The following is a 23,545-nucleotide window of genomic DNA, read 5'->3' on the forward strand; positions in this document are numbered from 1 at the left end:
TTTTTCGCATACTTGTTGGCCAGATCCTGGGCTTTTTCTGGTTTGGATCACGTAGTAACGCGGTACCACGCCGAAACAGTCAATTAAACCTGGTTGCGATTAATATTTTAGAGGATAACGCCGGTTATGTCTCGGGTAGGTCTGGGATTTGTCCTCATCTGGCTCGTACTTTCGCGTTTTTCGCATTCTTGTTGGCCAGATCCTGGCCTTTTTCTGGCTTGGACCACGTAGTAATGTGGTACCACACCGAAACAGTCAAATAAACCTGGTTGCGATTAATATTTTAAAGGATATCGCCGGTTATGTCTCCGTTAGGTCTGGGATTTGCCCTCATCTGGCTCGTACTTTCGCAATTTTCGCATACTTGTTGGCCAGATCCTGGCCTCTTTCTGGTTTGGATCATCGTAGCAATGCGGTACGACACCGAAACAGTCAATTATACCTGGTTGCGATTAATATTTTAGAGGATATCGCCGGTTATGTCTCCGTTAGGTCTGGGATTTTCCCTCATCTGGCTCGTACTTTCGCGTTTTTCTCATAGTTGTTGAACAGATCCTGGGTTTTTTCTCGTTTGGATCCCGTAGTAATGTGGTTCCACACCGAAACAGTCAATTGAACCTGGTTGCGATTAATATTATAGAGGATAACGCCGATTATGTCTCGGTTAGGTCTGGTATTTCCCCACATCTGGCTCGGACTTTCGCATTTTTCGCATACTTGTTGGACAGATCATGGCCTTTTTCTGGTTTGGATCACGTAGTAATGTGGTACCACACTGAAGCAGTCAATTATACCTGGTTGCGATTAATATTTTAGAGGATAACGCCGGTTATGTCTCGGTTAGGTCTGGGATTAGCCCTCATCTGGCACATACTTTCGAGTTTTTCGCCTACTTGTTGGCCAGATCCTGGGTTTTTTCTGTTTTGGATCCCGTAGTAATGAGGTTCCACACCGAAGCAGTCAATGAAACTGGTTGCGATTAATATTTTAGAGGATAGCGCCGGTTATGTCTCGGGTAGGTCTGGGATTTGTCCTCATCTGGCTCGTACTTTCGCGTTTTTCGCATACTTGTTGGCCAGATCCTGGCCTTTTTCTGGCTTGGACCACGTAGTAATGTGGTACCACACCGAAACAGTCAATTAAACCTGGTTGCGATTAATATTTTAGTGGATAACGCCGGTTATGTCTCGGTTAGGTCTGGGATTAGCCCTCATCTGGCGCGTACTTTCGCATTTTTCGCATTCATGTTGGCCTGATCCTGGCCTTTTGCTGGCTTGGACCACGTAGTAATGTGGTACCACACCGAAACAGTCAATTACACCTGGTTGCGAATAATATTTTAGAGGATAACGCCGGTTATGTCTCGGTTAGGTCTGGGATTTGCCCGCATCTGGATCGTACTTTCGCATTTTTCGGATACTTGTTGGCCAGATCCTGGGTTTTTTCTGGCTTGGATCATCGTAGCAATGCGGTACCACACCGAAACTGTCAATTATACCTGGTTGCGGTTAATATTTTAGGGGATAACACCGGTTTTGTCTGGGTTAGGTCTGGTATTTGCCCACATCTGGCTCGAACTTTCACATTTTTCACATACTTGTTGGCCAGATCCTGGGCTTTATCTGGTTTGGATCACGTAGTAATGCGTTACCACACCGAAACAGTCAAATAAACCTGGTTGCGATTAATATTTTAGAGGATAACGCAGGTTATGTCTCGGTTAGGTCTGGGATTTGCCCTCATCTGGCTCGTACTTTCGCATTTTTCGCATACTTGTTGGCCAGATCCTGGGCTTTTTCTGATTTGGATCACGTAGTAATGTGGTACCACACTGAAACAGTTAATTAAACCTGGTTGCAATTAATACTTTAGAGGATAACGTCGGTGAGGGAAACAGTCAATTAAACCTGGTTGCGATTAATATTTTAGAGGATAACGCCGGTTATGTCTCGGTTAGGTCTGGGATTAGCCCTCATCTGGCGGGTACTTTCGAATTTTTCGCATTCATGTTGGCCAGATCCTGGGCTTTTTCTGGCTTGGACCACGTAGTAATGTGGTACCACACCGAAACAGTCAATTACACCTGGTTGCGAATAATATTTTAGAGGATAACGCCGGTTATGTCTCGGTTAGGTCTGGGATTTGCCCTCATCTGGCTCGTACTTTCGCATTTTTCGCATACTTGTTGGCCAGATCATGGCCTTTTTCTGTGGTACCACACTGGAGCAGTCAATTATACCTGGTTGCGATTAATATTTTAGAGGATAACGCCGGTTATGTCTCGGTTAGGTCTGGGATTAGCCCTCATCTGGCACATACTTTCGCGTTTTTCGCCTACTTGTTGGCCAGATCCTGGGTTTTTTCTGTTTTGGATCCCGTAGTAATGAGGTTCCACACCGAAGCAGTCAATGAAACTGGTTGCGATTAATATTTTAGAGGATAGCGCCGGTTATGTCTCGGGTAGGTCTGGGATTTGCCCTCATCTGGCTCGTACTTTCGCGTTTTTCGCATACTTGTTGGCCAGATCCCGGCCTTTTTCTGGCTTGGACCACGTAGTAATGTGGTACCACACCGAAACAGTCAATTAAACCTGGTTGCGATTAATATTTTAGTGGATAACGCCGGTTATGTCTCGGTTAGGTCTGGGATTAGCCCTCATCTGGCGCGTACTTTCGCATTTTTCGCATTCATGTTGGCCAGATCCTGGCCTTTTGCTGGCTTGGACCACGTAGTAATGTGGTACCACACCGAAACAGTCAATTACACCTGGTTGCGAATAATATTTTAGAGGATAACGCCGGTTATGTCTCGGTTAGGTCTGGGATTTGCCCGCATCTGGATCGTACTTTCGCATTTTTCGGATACTTGTTGGCCAGATCCTGGGTTTTTTCTGGCTTGGATCATCGTAGCAATGCGGTACCACACCGAAACTGTCAATTATACCTGGTTGCGGTTAATATTTTAGGGGATAACACCGGTTTTGTCTGGGTTAGGTCTGGTATTTGCCCACATCTGGCTCGAACTTTCACATTTTTCACATACTTGTTGGCCAGATCCTGGGCTTTATCTGGTTTGGATCACGTAGTAATGCGTTACCACACCGAAACAGTCAAATAAACCTGGTTGCGATTAATATTTTAGAGGATAACGCAGGTTATGTCTCGGTTAGGTCTGGGATTTGCCCTCATCTGGCTCGTACTTTCGCATTTTTCGCATACTTGTTGGCCAGATCCTGGGCTTTTTCTGATTTGGATCACGTAGTAATGTGGTACCACACTGAAACAGTTAATTAAACCTGGTTGCAATTAATACTTTAGAGGATAACGTCGGTGAGGGAAACAGTCAATTAAACCTGGTTGCGATTAATATTTTAGAGGATAACGCCGGTTATGTCTCGGTTAGGTCTGGGATTAGCCCTCATCTGGCGGGTACTTTCGAATTTTTCGCATTCATGTTGGCCAGATCCTGGGCTTTTTCTGGCTTGGACCACGTAGTAATGTGGTACCACACCGAAACAGTCAATTACACCTGGTTGCGAATAATATTTTAGAGGATAACGCCGGTTATGTCTCGGTTAGGTCTGGGATTTACCCTCATCTGGATCGTACTTTCGCATTTTTCGCATACTTGTTGGCCAGATCCTGGGTTTTTTCTGGCTTGGATCATCGTAGCAATGCGGTACCACACCGAAACAGTCAATTATACCTGGTTGCGGTTAATATTTTAGGGGATAACGCCGGTTTTGTCTGGGTTAGGTCTGGTATTTGCCCTCATCTGGCTCGAACTTTCACATTTTTCACATACTTGTTGGCCAGATCCTGGGCTTTATCTGGTTTGGATCACGTAGTAATGCGTTACCACACCGAAACAATCAAATAAACCTGGTTGCGATTAATATTTTAGAGGATAACGCCGGTTATGTCTCGGTTAGGTTTGGGATTTGCCCTCATCTGGCTCGTTCTTTCGCATTTTTCGCATACTTGTTGGCCAGATCCAGGGTTCTTTCTGGTTTGGATCCCGTAGTAATGTGGGTCCACAACGAAACAGTCAACTAAACCTGGTTGCGATTAATATTTTAGAGGATATCGCCGGTTATGTCTCCGTTAAGTCTGGGATTTTCCCTCATCTGGCTCGTACTTTCGCGTTTTTCTCATAGTTGTTGAACAGATCCTGGGTTTTTTCTCGTTTGGATCCCGTAGTAATGTGTTACCACACTGAAACAGTCATTAAAAGCATGTTCCGATTCGTATTTTAGAGGATAACGCTGGTAATGTCAGGCATAGTTCTGGTATTTGCAAACATCTGACTCATACTTTCGCATTTTTCGCATACTTGTTGGCCAGATCCTGGGCTTTTTCTGGTTTGGATCACGTAGTAATGCGGTACCACACCGAATCAGTCAATTAAACCTGGTTGCGATTAATATTTTAGAGGATAACGCCGGTTATGTCTCGGTTAGGTCTGGCATTTGCCCTCACCTGGCGCGTACTTTCGCATTTTTCGCATTCTTGTTGGCCAGATCCTGGGCTTTTTCTGGTTTGGATCACGTAGTAATGCAGTACCACACCGAAACAGTCAATTAAACCTGGTTGCGATTAATATTTTAGAGGATAGCGCCGGTTATGTCTCGGTTACGTCTGGGATTTGCCCTCATCTGGATCGTACTTTCGCATTTTTCGCATACTTGTTGGCTAGATCCTGGGTTTTTTCTGGTTTGGATCCCGCAGTAATGTGGTTCCACAACGAAACAGTCAATTAAACCTGGTTGCGATTAATATTTTAGAGGATAACGCCGGTTATGTCTCGGTTAGGTCTGGGATTAGCCCTCATCTGGCGCGTACTTTCGCATTTTTCGCATTCATGTTGGCCAGATCCTGGGCTTTTTCTGGCTTGGACCACGTAGTAATGTGGTACCACACCGAAACAGTCAATTACACCTGGTTGCGAATAATATTTTAGAGGATAACGCCGGTTATGTCTCGGTTAGGTCTGGGATTTGCCCTCATCTGGATCGTACTTTCGCATTTTTCGCATACTTGTTGGCCAGATCCTGGGTTTTTTCTGGCTTGGATCATCGTAGCAATGCGGTACCACACCGAAACAGTCAATTATACCTGGTTGCGGTTAATATTTTAGGGTATAACGCCGGTTTTGTCTGGGTTAGGTCTGGTATTTGCCCTCATCTGGCACGAACTTTCACATTTTTCACATACTTGTTGGCCAGATCCTGGGCTTTATCTGGTTTGGATCACGTAGTAATGCGTTACCACACCGAAACAGTCAAATAAACCTGGTTGCGATTAATATTTTAGAGGATAACGCCGGTTATGTCTCGGTTAGGTCTGGGATTTGCCCTCATCTGGATCGTTCTTTCGCATTTTTCGCATACTTGTTCGCCAGATCCAGGGTTCTTTCTGGTTTGGATCCCGTAGTAATGTGGGTCCACACCGAAGCAGTCAATGAAACCTGGTTGCGATTAATATTTTAGAGGATAACGCCGGTTATGTCTCGGTTAGGTCTGGGATTTGCCCTCATCTGGCTCGTTCTTTCGCATTTTTCGCATACTTGTTCGCCAGATCCAGGGTTCTTTCTGGTTTGGATCCCGTAGTAATGTGGGTCCACAACGAAACAGTCAACTAAACCTGGTTGCGATTAATATTTTAGCGGATAATGCCGGTTATGACTGGGTTAGGTCTGGAATTTTCACTCATGTGGCTCGTACTTTCGCGTTTCTCGCATTCTTGTTGGCCCGATCCTGGGATTTTTCTGGTTTGGATCTCGTAGTAATGTGTTACCACACTGAAACAGTCATTAAAAGCATGTTCCGATTCGTATTTTAGAGGATAACGCTGGTAATGTCAGGCATAGTTCTGGTATTTGCAACCATCTGACTCATACTTTCGCATTTTTCGCATACTTGTTGGCCAGATCCTGGGCTTTTTCTGGTTTGGATCACGTAGTAATGCGGTACCACACCGAAACAGTCAATTAAACCTGGTTGCGATTAATATTTTAGAGGATAACGCCGGTTATGTCTCGGGTAGGTCTGGGATTTGTCCTCATCTGGCTCGTACTTTCGCGTTTTTCGCATTCTTGTTGGCCAGATCCTGGCCTTTTTCTGGCTTGGACCACGTAGTAATGTGGTACCACACCGAAACAGTCAAATAAACCTGGTTGCGATTAATATTTTAAAGGATATCGCCGGTTATGTCTCCGTTAGGTCTGGGATTTGCCCTCATCTGGCTCGTACTTTCGCAATTTTCGCATACTTGTTGGCCAGATCCTGGCCTCTTTCTGGTTTGGATCATCGTAGCAATGCGGTACGACACCGAAACAGTCAATTATACCTGGTTGCGATTAATATTTTAGAGGATATCGCCGGTTATGTCTCCGTTAGGTCTGGGATTTTCCCTCATCTGGCTCGTACTTTCGCGTTTTTCTCATAGTTGTTGAACAGATCCTGGGTTTTTTCTCGTTTGGATCCCGTAGTAATGTGGTTCCACACCGAAACAGTCAATTGAACCTGGTTGCGATTAATATTATAGAGGATAACGCCGATTATGTCTCGGTTAGGTCTGGTATTTCCCCACATCTGGCTCGGACTTTCGCATTTTTCGCATACTTGTTGGACAGATCATGGCCTTTTTCTGGTTTGGATCACGTAGTAATGTGGTACCACACTGAAGCAGTCAATTATACCTGGTTGCGATTAATATTTTAGAGGATAACGCCGGTTATGTCTCGGTTAGGTCTGGGATTAGCCCTCATCTGGCACATACTTTCGAGTTTTTCGCCTACTTGTTGGCCAGATCCTGGGTTTTTTCTGTTTTGGATCCCGTAGTAATGAGGTTCCACACCGAAGCAGTCAATGAAACTGGTTGCGATTAATATTTTAGAGGATAGCGCCGGTTATGTCTCGGGTAGGTCTGGGATTTGTCCTCATCTGGCTCGTACTTTCGCGTTTTTCGCATACTTGTTGGCCAGATCCTGGCCTTTTTCTGGCTTGGACCACGTAGTAATGTGGTACCACACCGAAACAGTCAATTAAACCTGGTTGCGATTAATATTTTAGTGGATAACGCCGGTTATGTCTCGGTTAGGTCTGGGATTAGCCCTCATCTGGCGCGTACTTTCGCATTTTTCGCATTCATGTTGGCCTGATCCTGGCCTTTTGCTGGCTTGGACCACGTAGTAATGTGGTACCACACCGAAACAGTCAATTACACCTGGTTGCGAATAATATTTTAGAGGATAACGCCGGTTATGTCTCGGTTAGGTCTGGGATTTGCCCTCATCTGGATCGTACTTTCGCATTTTTCGGATACTTGTTGGCCAGATCCTGGGTTTTTCTGGCTTGGATCATCGTAGCAATGCGGTACCACACCGAAACAGTCAATTATACCTGGTTGGGGTTAATATTTTAGGGGATAACACCGGTTTTGTCTGGGTTAGGTCTGGTATTTGCCCTCATCTGGCTCGAAGTTTCACATTTTTCACATACTTGTTGGCCAGATCCTGGGCTTTATCTGGTTTGGATCACGTAGTAATGCGTTACCACACCGAAACAGTCAAATAAACCTGGTTGCGATTAATATTTTAGAGGATAACGCAGGTTATGTCTCGGTTAGGTCTGGGATTTGCCCTCATCTGGCTCGTACTTTCGCATTTTTCGCATACTTGTTGGCCAGATCCTGGGCTTTTTCTGATTTGGATCACGTAGTAATGTGGTACCACACTGAAACAGTTAATTAAACCTGGTTGAAATTAATATTTTAGTGGATAACGCCGGTTATGTCTCGGTTAGGTCTGGGATTTGCCCTCATCTGGCTCGAACTTTCACATTTTTCACATACTTGTTGGCCAGATCCTGGGCTTTATCTGGTTTGGATCACGTAGTAATGCGTTACCACACCGAAACAGTCAAATAAACCTGGTTGCGATTAATATTTTAGAGGATAACGCAGGTTATGTCTCGGTTAGGTCTGGGATTTGCCCTCATCTGGCTCGTACTTTCGCATTTTTCGCATTCTTGTTGGCCCGATCCTGGGATTTTTCTGGTTTGGATCTCGTAGTAATGTGGTTCCACACCGAAACAGTCAATTGAACATGGTTGCGATTAATATTATAGAGGATAACGCCGATTATGTCTCGGTTAGGTCTGGTATTTCCCCACATCTGGCTCGGACTTTCGCATTTTTCGCATACTTGTTGGACAGATCATGGCCTTTTTCTGGTTTGGATCACGTAGTAATGTGGTACCACACTGAAGCAGTCAATTATACCTGGTTGCGATTAATATTTTAGAGGATAACGCCGGTTATGTCTTGGTTAGGTCTGGGATTAGCCCTCATCTGGCACATACTTTCGCGTTTTTCGCCTACTTGTTGGCCAGATCCTGGGTTTTTTCTGTTTTGGATCCCGTAGTAATGAGGTTCCACACCGAAGCAGTCAATGAAACTGGTTGCGATTAATATTTTAGAGGATAGCGCCGGTTATGTCTCGGGTAGGTCTGGGATTTGTCCTCATCTGGCTCGTACTTTCGCGTTTTTCGCATACTTGTTGGCCAGATCCTGGCCTTTTTCTGGCTTGGACCACGTAGTAATGTGGTACCACACCGAAACAGTCAATTAAACCTGGTTGCGATTAATATTTTAGTGGATAACGCCGGTTATGTCTCGGTTAGGTCTGGGATTAGCCCTCATCTGGCGCGTACTTTCGCATTTTTCGCATTCATGTTGGCCTGATCCTGGCCTTTTGCTGGCTTGGACCACGTAGTAATGTGGTACCACACCGAAACAGTCAATTACACCTGGTTGCGAATAATATTTTAGAGGATAACGCCGGTTATGTCTCGGTTAGGTCTGGGATTTGCCCTCATCTGGATCGTACTTTCGCATTTTTCGGATACTTGTTGGCCAGATCCTGGGTTTTTCTGGCTTGGATCATCGTAGCAATGCGGTACCACACCGAAACAGTCAATTATACCTGGTTGCGGTTAATATTTTAGGGGATAACACCGGTTTTGTCTGGGTTAGGTCTGGTATTTGCCCTCATCTGGCTCGAAGTTTCACATTTTTCACATACTTGTTGGCCAGATCCTGGGCTTTATCTGGTTTGGATCACGTAGTAATGCGTTACCACACCGAAACAGTCAAATAAACCTGGTTGCGATTAATATTTTAGAGGATAACGCAGGTTATGTCTCGGTTAGGTCTGGGATTTGCCCTCATCTGGCTCGTACTTTCGCATTTTTCGCATACTTGTTGGCCAGATCCTGGGCTTTTTCTGATTTGGATCACGTAGTAATGTGGTACCACACTGAAACAGTTAATTAAACCTGGTTGAAATTAATATTTTAGAGGATAACGCCGGTTATGTCTCGGTTAGGTCTGGGATTTGCCCTCATCTGGCTCGAACTTTCACATTTTTCACATACTTGTTGGCCAGATCCTGGGCTTTATCTGGTTTGGATCACGTAGTAATGCGTTACCACACCGAAACAGTCAAATAAACCTGGTTGCGATTAATATTTTAGAGGATAACGCAGGTTATGTCTCGGTTAGGTCTGGGATTTGCCCTCATCTGGCTCGTACTTTCGCATTTTTCGCATTCTTGTTGGCCCGATCCTGGGATTTTTCTGGTTTGGATCTCGTAGTAATGTGGGACCACACTGAAACAATGAATTAAACCTGGTCTTGATAAATATTTTTGAGGATAACGCAAGTTAGGTCTGGGATAGGTCTGGGATTTGCCACCATCAGACTCATACTATCGCATATTTCTTATACTTCATGGCTATATCCTGGGATATTTCTGGATTGCATCACGTACTAATGTGGTACCACACTGAAACAATCAATTAAACCTGGTCTCGCTCAATATTTTAGAAGATGACGCGTGTTAGGTTTAGGTTAGGCCTGGGATTTGCCCTCATCAGGGTCATACTTTCACAGTTTTAACATGCATGTTGACCAGATCGAGGGTTTTTTCTGCTTTGGATCACGTAGTAAAGTGGTACCACAACTAAAACAGTCAATTAAACCTGGTTTCGATCAACATTTTAGAGGATAACGAAAGTTATGTCTAGTTTAGGCCTGGGATTTGCCCTCATCAGACTCATACTTTCGCATACTTCACATACTTGTTGAACAGATCCTGGGTTTTTTTCTGGTTTGGATCACGTAGTAATGTGGTACCACACTGAAACAGTCGATTAAACCTGGTTTCGATTAATATTTTTGAGGATAACGCATGTTAGGTCTATCTTTAGGACTGGGATTTGCCCTCATCAGACTCATACTTTCGCATACTTCACATACTTATTGAACAGATCCTGGGTTTTTTTCTGCTTTGGATCACGTAGTAAAGAGGTACCACACTGAAGCAGTCCATTAAACCTGGTTTGGATCACTATTTTAGAGGATAACGCATGTTAGGTTTGGGTTAGGTCTAGGATTTGCCCTCATCAGGCTGATACTTTCGCATATTTCTCATACTTCATGGCTAGATCCTGGGCTGTTTCTGGATTGTATCACGTAGTAATGTGGTACCACGCTGAAACAGTCAATTAAACCTGGTTTCGATCAATATTTTAGAGGATAACGCAAGTTAGGTCTGGCATAGGTCTGGGATTCGCCCTCATCAGACTCATACTTTCGCACACTTCACATACTCCTTGACAAGATCCAGGGTTTTTTTCTGGTTTGGATCACGTAGTAATGTGGTACCACACTGAAACAGTCGATTAATCCTGGTTTCGATTAATATTTTTGAGGATAACGCATGTTAGGTCTGGGATAGGTCTAGGATTTGCCCTCATCAGACTCATAATTTCGCAGTTTTAACATGCATGTTGACCTGATCGAGGGTTTTTTCTGCTTTGGATCACGTAGTAAAGTGGTACCACACTAAAACAGTCAATTAAACCTGGTTTCGATCAACATTTTAGAGGATAACGAAAGTTATGTCTAGTTTAGGCCTGGGATTTGCCCTCATCAGACTCATACTTTCGCATACTTCACATACTTGTTGAACAGATCCTGGGTTTTTTTCTGGTTTGGATCACGTAGTAATGTGGTACCACACTGAAACAGTCGATTAAACCTGGTTTCGATTAATATTTTTGAGGATAACGCATGTTAGGTCTATCTTTAGGCCTGGGATTTGCCCTCATCAGACTCATACTTTCGCATACTTCACATACTTATTGAACAGATCCTGGGTTTTTTTCTGCTTTGGATCACGTAGTAAAGAGGTACCACACTGAAGCAGTCCATTAAACCTGGTTTGGATCACTATTTTAGAGGATAACGCATGTTAGGTTTGGGTTAGGTCTAGGATTTGCCCTCATCAGGCTGATACTTTCGCATATTTCTCATACTTCATGGCTAGATCCTGGGCTGTTTCTGGATTGTATCACGTAGTAATGTGGTACCACGCTGAAACAGTCAATTAAACCTGGTTTCGATCAATATTTTAGAGGATAACGCAAGGTAGGTCTGGCATAGGTCTGGGATTCGCCCTCATCAGACTCATACTTTCGCGTTTTTCACATACTTGTTGAACTGATCCTGGGCTTTTTCTGGCTTGGATCACGTAGTAATGTGGTACAACACTGAAACACTCAATTAACCCTGGTTTCGATCAATATTATTGAGGATAACGCATGTTAGGTCTAGGTTAGCCCTGGGATTTTCACTCATCAGACTCATACTTTCGCATTCTTCACATACTTGTTGAACGGATCTTGGGTTTTTTCTGGTGTGGATCACGTAGTAATGTGGTCCCACACTGAAACAATCAATTAAACCTGATGTTGATAAATATTTTAGAGGTTAACGCATGTTAGGTCTGGGTTAGGTCTAGGATATGCCCCCATCAGGCTCACACTTTCGCATATTTCTCATACTTCATGGCTGGATCCTGGGCTATTTCTGGATTGGATCACGTAGTAATGTGGTACCACGCTGAAACAGTCAATTAAACCTGGTTTCGATCAATATTTTAGAGGATAACGCAAGTTAGGTCTGGGATGGGTCTGGGATTTGCCCTCATCAGGCTCATACTTTCGCGTTTTTCACATACTTGTTGAACAGATCCTGGGTTTTTCTGGTTTGGATCACGTAGTAGTGTGGTACCACACTGAAACAGTCCATTAAACCTGGTTGCGATCAATATTTTAGAGGATAACGCATGTTAGGTCTGGGTTAGGTCTAGGATTTGCCCTCATCAGGCTCATACTTTCGCATATTTCTCATACTTCATGGCTGGATCCTGGGCTATTTCTGGATTGGAACACGTAGTAATGTGGTACCACACTGAAACAGTCAATTAAACCTGATTTTGATCAATATTTTAGAGAATAATTCATGTTAGGTCTAGGTTAGTTCTGGGATTTGCCCTCATCAGGCTCATTCTTTCGCAAATTTCTCATACTTCATGGCTGGATCCTGGGCTATTTCTGGATTGGATCACGTAGTAATGTGGTACCGCACTGAAACAGTCAATTAAACCTGGTTTTGATCAATATTTTAGAGAATAATTCATGTTAGGTCTAGGTTAGGTCTGGGATTTGCTCTCATCAGGCTCATTCTTTCGCATATTTCTCGTACTTCATGGCTGGATCCTGGGCTATTTCTGGATTGGACCACGTAGTAATGTGGTACCACACTGAAACAGTCAATTAAACCTGGTTTTGATCAATATTTTAGAGAATAATTCATGTTAGGTCTAGGTTAGGTCTGGGATTTGCTCTCATCAGGCTCATTCTTTCACATAATTCTCATACTTGACGGCTAGATCCTGGGCTTTTTCTGGTTTGTCCGTCGTAGTATTGTGGTACCACACTGAAACAGTCCATTAAACCTGGTTTGCATCAATATTTTAGAGGATAACGCATGTTAGGTAAAGGTTAGCCCAGGGATTTTCACTCATCAAACTAATACTTTCGCATTCTTCACATACTTGTTGAACTGATCCTGGGTTTTTTCTGTTTTGGATCCCGTAGTAATGAGGTTCCACACCGAAGCAGTCAATGAAACTGGTTGCGATTAATATTTTAGAGGATAGCGCCGGTTATGTCTCGGGTAGGTCTGGGATTTGTCCTCATCTGGCTCGTACTTTCGCGTTTTTCGCATACTTGTTGGCCAGATCCTGGCCTTTTTCTGGCTTGGACCACGTAGTAATGTGGTACCACACCGAAACAGTCAATTAAACCTGGTTGCGATTAATATTTTAGTGGATAACGCCGGTTATGTCTCGGTTAGGTCTGGGATTAGCCCTCATCTGGCGCGTACTTTCGCATTTTTCGCATTCATGTTGGCCTGATCCTGGCCTTTTGCTGGCTTGGACCACGTAGTAATGTGGTACCACACCGAAACAGTCAATTACACCTGGTTGCGAATAATATTTTAGAGGATAACGCCGGTTATGTCTCGGTTAGGTCTGGGATTTGCCCTCATCTGGATCGTACTTTCGCATTTTTCGGATACTTGTTGGCCAGATCCTGGGTTTTTCTGGCTTGGATCATCGTAGCAATGCGGTACCACACCGAAACAGTCAATTATACCTGGTTGGGGTTAATATTTTAGGGGATAACACCGGTTTTGTCTGGGTTAGGTCTGGTATTTGCCCTCATCTGGCTCGAAGTTTCACATTTTTCACATACTTGTTGGCCAGATCCTGGGCTTTATCTGGTTTGGATCACGTAGTAATGCGTTACCACACCGAAACAGTCAAATAAACCTGGTTGCGATTAATATTTTAGAGGATAACGCAGGTTATGTCTCGGTTAGGTCTGGGATTTGCCCTCATCTGGCTCGTACTTTCGCATTTTTCGCATACTTGTTGGCCAGATCCTGGGCTTTTTCTGATTTGGATCACGTAGTAATGTGGTACCACACTGAAACAGTTAATTAAACCTGGTTGAAATTAATATTTTAGTGGATAACGCCGGTTATGTCTCGGTTAGGTCTGGGATTTGCCCTCATCTGGCTCGAACTTTCACATTTTTCACATACTTGTTGGCCAGATCCTGGGCTTTATCTGGTTTGGATCACGTAGTAATGCGTTACCACACCGAAACAGTCAAATAAACCTGGTTGCGATTAATATTTTAGAGGATAACGCAGGTTATGTCTCGGTTAGGTCTGGGATTTGCCCTCATCTGGCTCGTACTTTCGCATTTTTCGCATTCTTGTTGGCCCGATCCTGGGATTTTTCTGGTTTGGATCTCGTAGTAATGTGGTTCCACACCGAAACAGTCAATTGAACATGGTTGCGATTAATATTATAGAGGATAACGCCGATTATGTCTCGGTTAGGTCTGGTATTTCCCCACATCTGGCTCGGACTTTCGCATTTTTCGCATACTTGTTGGACAGATCATGGCCTTTTTCTGGTTTGGATCACGTAGTAATGTGGTACCACACTGAAGCAGTCAATTATACCTGGTTGCGATTAATATTTTAGAGGATAACGCCGGTTATGTCTCGGTTAGGTCTGGGATTAGCCCTCATCTGGCACATACTTTCGCGTTTTTCGCCTACTTGTTGGCCAGATCCTGGGTTTTTTCTGTTTTGGATCCCGTAGTAATGAGGTTCCACACCGAAGCAGTCAATGAAACTGGTTGCGATTAATATTTTAGAGGATAGCGCCGGTTATGTCTCGGGTAGGTCTGGGATTTGTCCTCATCTGGCTCGTACTTTCGCGTTTTTCGCATACTTGTTGGCCAGATCCTGGCCTTTTTCTGGCTTGGACCACGTAGTAATGTGGTACCACACCGAAACAGTCAATTAAACCTGGTTGCGATTAATATTTTAGTGGATAACGCCGGTTATGTCTCGGTTAGGTCTGGGATTAGCCCTCATCTGGCGCGTACTTTCGCATTTTTCGCATTCATGTTGGCCTGATCCTGGCCTTTTGCTGGCTTGGACCACGTAGTAATGTGGTACCACACCGAAACAGTCAATTACACCTGGTTGCGAATAATATTTTAGAGGATAACGCCGGTTATGTCTCGGTTAGGTCTGGGATTTGCCCTCATCTGGATCGTACTTTCGCATTTTTCGGATACTTGTTGGCCAGATCCTGGGTTTTTCTGGCTTGGATCATCGTAGCAATGCGGTACCACACCGAAACAGTCAATTATACCTGGTTGCGGTTAATATTTTAGGGGATAACACCGGTTTTGTCTGGGTTAGGTCTGGTATTTGCCCTCATCTGGCTCGAAGTTTCACATTTTTCACATACTTGTTGGCCAGATCCTGGGCTTTATCTGGTTTGGATCACGTAGTAATGCGTTACCACACCGAAACAGTCAAATAAACCTGGTTGCGATTAATATTTTAGAGGATAACGCAGGTTATGTCTCGGTTAGGTCTGGGATTTGCCCTCATCTGGCTCGTACTTTCGCATTTTTCGCATACTTGTTGGCCAGATCCTGGGCTTTTTCTGATTTGGATCACGTAGTAATGTGGTACCACACTGAAACAGTTAATTAAACCTGGTTGAAATTAATATTTTAGAGGATAACGCCGGTTATGTCTCGGTTAGGTCTGGGATTTGCCCTCATCTGGCTCGAACTTTCACATTTTTCACATACTTGTTGGCCAGATCCTGGGCTTTATCTGGTTTGGATCACGTAGTAATGCGTTACCACACCGAAACAGTCAAATAAACCTGGTTGCGATTAATATTTTAGAGGATAACGCAGGTTATGTCTCGGTTAGGTCTGGGATTTGCCCTCATCTGGCTCGTACTTTCGCATTTTTCGCATTCTTGTTGGCCCGATCCTGGGATTTTTCTGGTTTGGATCTCGTAGTAATGTGGGACCACACTGAAACAATGAATTAAACCTGGTCTTGATAAATATTTTTGAGGATAACGCAAGTTAGGTCTGGGATAGGTCTGGGATTTGCCACCATCAGACTCATACTATCGCATATTTCTTATACTTCATGGCTATATCCTGGGATATTTCTGGATTGCATCACGTACTAATGTGGTACCACACTGAAACAATCAATTAAACCTGGTTTCGCTCAATATTTTAGAAGATGACGCGTGTTAGGTTTAGGTTAGGCCTGGGATTTGCCCTCATCAGGGTCATACTTTCACAGTTTTAACATGCATGTTGACCAGATCGAGGGTTTTTTCTGCTTTGGATCACGTAGTAAAGTGGTACCACAACTAAAACAGTCAATTAAACCTGGTTTCGATCAACATTTTAGAGGATAACGAAAGTTATGTCTAGTTTAGGCCTGGGATTTGCCCTCATCAGACTCATACTTTCGCATACTTCACATACTTGTTGAACAGATCCTGGGTTTTTTTCTGGTTTGGATCACGTAGTAATGTGGTACCACACTGAAACAGTCGATTAAACCTGGTTTCGATTAATATTTTTGAGGATAACGCATGTTAGGTCTATCTTTAGGCCTGGGATTTGCCCTCATCAGACTCATACTTTCGCATACTTCACATACTTATTGAACAGATCCTGGGTTTTTTTCTGCTTTGGATCACGTAGTAAAGAGGTACCACACTGAAGCAGTCCATTAAACCTGGTTTGGATCACTATTTTAGAGGATAACGCATGTTAGGTTTGGGTTAGGTCTAGGATTTGCCCTCATCAGGCTGATACTTTCGCATATTTCTCATACTTCATGGCTAGATCCTGGGCTGTTTCTGGATTGTATCACGTAGTAATGTGGTACCACGCTGAAACAGTCAATTAAACCTGGTTTCGATCAATATTTTAGAGGATAACGCAAGTTAGGTCTGGCATAGGTCTGGGATTCGCCCTCATCAGACTCATACTTTCGCACACTTCACATACTCCTTGACAAGATCCAGGGTTTTTTTCTGGTTTGGATCACGTAGTAATGTGGTACCACACTGAAACAGTCGATTAATCCTGGTTTCGATTAATATTTTTGAGGATAACGCATGTTAGGTCTGGGATAGGTCTAGGATTTGCCCTCATCAGACTCATAATTTCGCAGTTTTAACATGCATGTTGACCTGATCGAGGGTTTTTTCTGCTTTGGATCACGTAGTAAAGTGGTACCACACTAAAACAGTCAATTAAACCTGGTTTCGATCAACATTTTAGAGGATAACGAAAGTTATGTCTAGTTTAGGCCTGGGATTTGCCCTCATCAGACTCATACTTTCGCATACTTCACATACTTGTTGAACAGATCCTGGGTTTTTTTCTGGTTTGGATCACGTAGTAATGTGGTACCACACTGAAACAGTCGATTAAACCTGGTTTCGATTAATATTTTTGAGGATAACGCATGTTAGGTCTATCTTTAGGCCTGGGATTTGCCCTCATCAGACTCATACTTTCGCATACTTCACATACTTATTGAACAGATCCTGGGTTTTTTTCTGCTTTGGATCACGTAGTAAAGAGGTACCACACTGAAGCAGTCCATTAAACCTGGTTTGGATCACTATTTTAGAGGATAACGCATGTTAGGTTTGGGTTAGGTCTAGGATTTGCCCTCATCAGGCTGATACTTTCGCATATTTCTCATACTTCATGGCTAGATCCTGGGCTGTTTCTGGATTGTATCACGTAGTAATGTGGTACCACGCTGAAACAGTCAATTAAACCTGGTTTCGATCAATATTTTAGAGGATAACGCAAGGTAGGTCTGGCATAGGTCTGGGATTCGCCCTCATCAGACTCATACTTTCGCGTTTTTCACATACTTGTTGAACTGATCCTGGGCTTTTTCTGGCTTGGATCACGTAGTAATGTGGTACAACACTGAAACACTCAATTAACCCTGGTTTCGATCAATATTATTGAGGATAACGCATGTTAGGTCTAGGTTAGCCCTGGGATTTTCACTCATCAGACTCATACTTTCGCATTCTTCACATACTTGTTGAACGGATCTTGGGTTTTTTCTGGTGTGGATCACGTAGTAATGTGGTCCCACACTGAAACAATCAATTAAACCTGATGTTGATAAATATTTTAGAGGTTAACGCATGTTAGGTCTGGGTTAGGTCTAGGATATGCCCCCATCAGGCTCACACTTTCGCATATTTCTCATACTTCATGGCTGGATCCTGGGCTATTTCTGGATTGGATCACGTAGTAATGTGGTACCACGCTGAAACAGTCAATTAAACCTGGTTTCGATCAATATTTTAGAGGATAACGCAAGTTAGGTCTGGGATGGGTCTGGGATTTGCCCTCATCAGGCTCATACTTTCGCGTTTTTCACATACTTGTTGAACAGATCCTGGGTTTTTCTGGTTTGGATCACGTAGTAGTGTGGTACCACACTGAAACAGTCCATTAAACCTGGTTGCGATCAATATTTTAGAGGATAACGCATGTTAGGTCTGGGTTAGGTCTAGGATTTGCCCTCATCAGGCTCATACTTTCGCATATTTCTCATACTTCATGGCTGGATCCTGGGCTATTTCTGGATTGGAACACGTAGTAATGTGGTACCACACTGAAACAGTCAATTAAACCTGATTTTGATCAATATTTTAGAGAATAATTCATGTTAGGTCTAGGTTAGTTCTGGGATTTGCCCTCATCAGGCTCATTCTTTCGCAAATTTCTCATACTTCATGGCTGGATCCTGGGCTATTTCTGGATTGGATCACGTAGTAATGTGGTACCGCACTGAAACAGTCAATTAAACCTGGTTTTGATCAATATTTTAGAGAATAATTCATGTTAGGTCTAGGTTAGGTCTGGGATTTGCTCTCATCAGGCTCATTCTTTCGCATATTTCTCGTACTTCATGGCTGGATCCTGGGCTATTTCTGGATTGGATCACGTAGTAATGTGGTACCACACTGAAACAGTCAATTAAACCTGGTTTTGATCAATATTTTAGAGAATAATTCATGTTAGGTCTAGGTTAGGTCTGGGATTTGCTCTCATCAGGCTCATTCTTTCACATAATTCTCATACTTGACGGCTAGATCCTGGGCTTTTTCTGGTTTGTCCGTCGTAGTATTGTGGTACCACACTGAAACAGTCCATTAAACCTGGTTTGCATCAATATTTTAGAGGATAACGCATGTTAGGTAAAGGTTAGCCCAGGGATTTTCACTCATCAAACTAATACTTTCGCATTCTTCACATACTTGTTGAACTGATCCTGGGTTTTTTCTGGTTTGGATCACGTAGTAATGTGGTACCACACTGAAACAGTCGATTAAACCTGGTTTCGATCAATATTTTAGAGGATAACGCAAGCTAGGTCTGGGATAGGTCTGGGATTTGACCTCATCAGACTCATACTTTCGCACACGTCACATACTCGTTGAACAGATCCTGGGTTATTTTCTGGATTGCATCACGTAGTAATGAAGTACAACACTGAAACAGTCAATTAAACCTGGTTTCCATCAATATTTTAGAGGACATCGCATGTTAGGTCTAGGTTAGGCCTGGGATTTGCCCTCATCAGGGTCATACATTCGCAGTTTTAACATACATGTTGACCTGATCGAAGGTTTTTTCTGCTTTGGATCACGTAGTAAAGTGGTACCACACTGAAACAGTCCATTAAACATGGTTTGGATCAATATTTTAGAGGATAACGCATGTTAGGTCTAGGTTAGCCCTGGGATTTTCACTCATCAGACTCATACTTTCGCATTCTTCGCATACTTGTTGAACGGATCCTGGGTATTTTCTGGTTTGGTTCACGTAGTAATGTGGTACCACACTGAAACATTCAATTAAACCTGATCTTGATAAATATTTTAGAGGATAACGCATGTTAGGTCTAAGATTTGCCCCCATCAGGCTCATACTTTCGCATATTTCCCATACTTCATGGCTAGATCCTGGGCTGTTTCTGGATGGTATCACGTAGTAATGTGGTACCACGCTGAAACAGTCAATTAAACCTGGTTTCGATCAATATTTTAGAGGATAACGCTAGTTAGGTCTGGCATAGGTCTGGGATTCACCCTAATCAGGCTCATACTTTCGCGTTTTTCACTTACTTGTTGAACTGATCCTGGGCTTTTTCTGGTTTGGATCACGTAGTAATGTGGTACCACACTGAAACAGTCAATTAAAACTGGTTTCGATCAATATTTTAGAGGATAACGCAAGTTAGGTCTGGGATGGGTCTGGGATTTGCCCTCATCAGGCTGATACTTTCGCGTTTTTCACATACTTGTTGAACAGATCCTGGGTTTTTTCTGGATTGGATCACGTAGTAATGTGGGACCACACAGAAACAATCAATTAAACCTGGTCTTGATAAATATTTTAGAGGATAACGCATGTTAGGTCTGGGATAGGTCTGGGATTTGCCCTCATCAGACTCATACTTTCGCACACTTCACATACTCGTTGAACAGATCCTGGGTTTTTTCTGGTTTGGATCACGTAGTAATGTGGTACCACACTGAAACAGTCGATGAAACCTGGTTTCGATCAATATTTTAGAGGATAACGCAAGGTAAGTCTTGGATTGGTCTGGGATTTGACCTCACCAGACTCATACTTTCGCACACTTCACATACTCGTTGAACAGATCCTGGGTTATTTTCTGGTTTGGACCACATAGAAATGTGGTACCACACTGAAACAGTCGATTAAACCAGGTTTCGATCAATATTTTTGAGGATAACGCATGTTAGGTCTAGGTTAGGCCGGGGATTTTCACTCAACAGACTCATACTTTCGCATTCTTCACATACTTGTTGAACGGATCCTGGATTTTTTCTGGATTGCATCTCGTAGTAATGAAGTACAACACTGAAACAGTCAATTAAACCTGGTTTCCATCAATATCTTAGAGGACAACGCAAGTCAGGTCTGGGATAGGTCTGGGATTTGCCCACATCAGGCTCATACTTTCGCGTTTTTCACATACTCGTTGAACAGATCCTGGGTTATTTTCTGGTTTGGATCACATAGTAATGTGGTACCACACTGAAACAGTCGATTAATCCAGGTTTCGATCAATATTTTTGAGGATAACGCATGTTAGGTCTAGGTTAGGCCTGGTATTTTCACTCATCAGACTCATACTTTCGCATTCTTCACATACTTGTTGAACGGATCCTGGGTTTTTTCTGGTTTGGATCACGTAGTAATGTGGAACCACACAGAAACAATCAATTAAACCTGGTCTTGATAAATATTTTAGAGGATAACGCATGTTAGGTCTAGGTTAGGTCTACGATTTGCCCTCGTCAGGCTCATACATTCGCATATTTCTCATACTTCATGGCTAGATCCTGGGCTATTTCTGGATTGTATCACGTAGTAATGTGGTACCACACAGAAACAGTCAATTAAACCTGGTTTCGATGAATATTTTAGAGGATAACGCAAGTTACGTCTGGGATAGGTCTGGGATAGGTCTGGGATTTGCCCTCATCAGGCTCATACTTTCGCGTTTTTCACATACTTGTTGAACAGATCCTGGGTTTTTTTCTGGATTGCGTCACGTAGTAGTGTGGTACCACACTGAAACAGTCGATTAAACCTGGTTTCGATCAATATTTTTGAGGATAACGCATGTTAGGTCTAGGTTAGGCCGGGGATTTTCACTCAACAGACTCATACTTTCGCATTCTTCACATACTTGTTGAACGGATCCTGGATTTTTTCTGGTTTGGATCACGTAGTAATGTGGGACCACACTGAAACAGTCAATTGAACCTGGTTTCGATCAATATATTAGAGAATAATTCATGTTACGTGTAGGTTAGGTCTGGGATTTGCTCTCATCAGGCTCATTCTTTCGCATATTTCTCATACTTGATGGCTAGATCCTGGGCTTTTTCTGGATTGCATCACGTAGTAATGAAGTACAACACTGAAACAGTCAATTAAACCTGGTTTCCATCAATATCTTAGAGGACAACGCAAGTTAGGTCTGGGATAGGTCTGGGATTTGCCCACATCAGGCTCATACTTTCGCGTTTTCCACATACTCGTTGAACAGATCCTGGGTTATTTTCTGGTTTGGATCACATAGTAATGTGGTACCACACTGAAACAATCAATTAAACCTGGTCTTGATAAATATTTTAGAGGATAACGCATGTTAGGTCTGGGTTAGGTCTAGGATTTGCCCTCATCAGGCTCATACTTTCGCATATTTCTCATACTTCATGGCTGGATCCTGGGCTATTTCTGGATTGGATCACGTATTAATGTGGTACCACACTGAAACAGTCAATTAAACCTGGTTTTGATGAATATTTTAGAGAATAATTCATGTTAGGTCTAGGTTAGGCATGGGATTTGCTCTCATCAGGCTCATTCTTTCGCATATTTCTCATACTAGATGGCTAGATCCTGGGCTTTTTCTGGATTGCATCACGCAGTAATGAAGTACAACACTGAAACACTCAATTAAACCTGGTTTCGATCAATATTATTGAGGATAACGCATGTTAGGTCTAGGTTAGGCCTGTGATTTTCACTCATCAGACTCATGCTTTCGCATTCTTCACATACTTGTTGAACTGATCCTGGGTTTTTTCTCGTTTGGATCACGTAGTAATGTGGGACCACACTGAAACAGTCAATTAAACCTGGTTTCGATCAATATTTTAGAGAATAATTCATGTTAGGTCAAAGTTTGGTCTGGGATTTGCCCTCATCAGGCTCATACTTTCGCGTTTTTCACATACTTGTTGAACAGATCATGGGTTTTTTCTGGTTTGGATGACGTAGTAATGTGGTGCCACACTGAAACAGTCCATTAAACCCGGTTTGGATCAATATTTTAGAGGATAACGCATGTTAGGTCTAGGTTAGCCCTGGGATTTTCACTTATCAGACTCATACTTTCGCAGTCTTCACATACTTGTTGAACTGATCCTGGGTTTTTTCTGGTTTGGATCACGTAGTAATGTGGTACCACACTGAAACAGTCGATTAAACCTGGTTTCGATCAATATTTTAGAGGATAACGCAAGTTAGGTCTGGGATAGGTCTGGGATTTGCCCTCATCAGGCTCATACTTACGCGTTTTTCACATACTTGTTGAACAGATCCTCGGTTTTTTCTGGTTTGGATCACGAAGTAGTGTGGTACCACACTGAAACAGTGAATTAAACCTGGTTTCCACCAATATCTTAGAGGACAACGCAAGTTAGGTCTAGGTTAGGCCTGGGATTTTCACTCATCAGGCTCATACTTTCGCATTCTTCACATACTTGTTGAACGGATCCTGGGTTTTTTCTGGTTTGGATCACGTAGTAATGTGGTACCACACTGAAACAGTCGAGTAAACCTGGTTTCGATCAAAATTTTAGAGGATAACGCAAGTTAGGTCTGGGATAGGTCTGGGATTTGACCTCATCAGACTCATACTTTCACACACTTCACATACTCCTTGAACAGATCGTGGGTTATTTTCTGGGTTGGATCACATAGTAATGTGGTACCACACTGAAACGGTCGATTAAACCAGGTTTCGATCAATATTTTAGAGGACAACGCATGTTAGGTCTAGGTTAGGCCTGGGATTTTCACTCATCAGACTCATACTTTCGCATTCTTCACATACTTGTTGAACGG

This window comes from Colletes latitarsis, unplaced genomic scaffold (assembly GCF_051014445.1).
Source record: "Colletes latitarsis isolate SP2378_abdomen unplaced genomic scaffold, iyColLati1 scaffold0025, whole genome shotgun sequence".
NCBI classification, from domain to species: domain Eukaryota; kingdom Metazoa; phylum Arthropoda; class Insecta; order Hymenoptera; family Colletidae; genus Colletes; species Colletes latitarsis.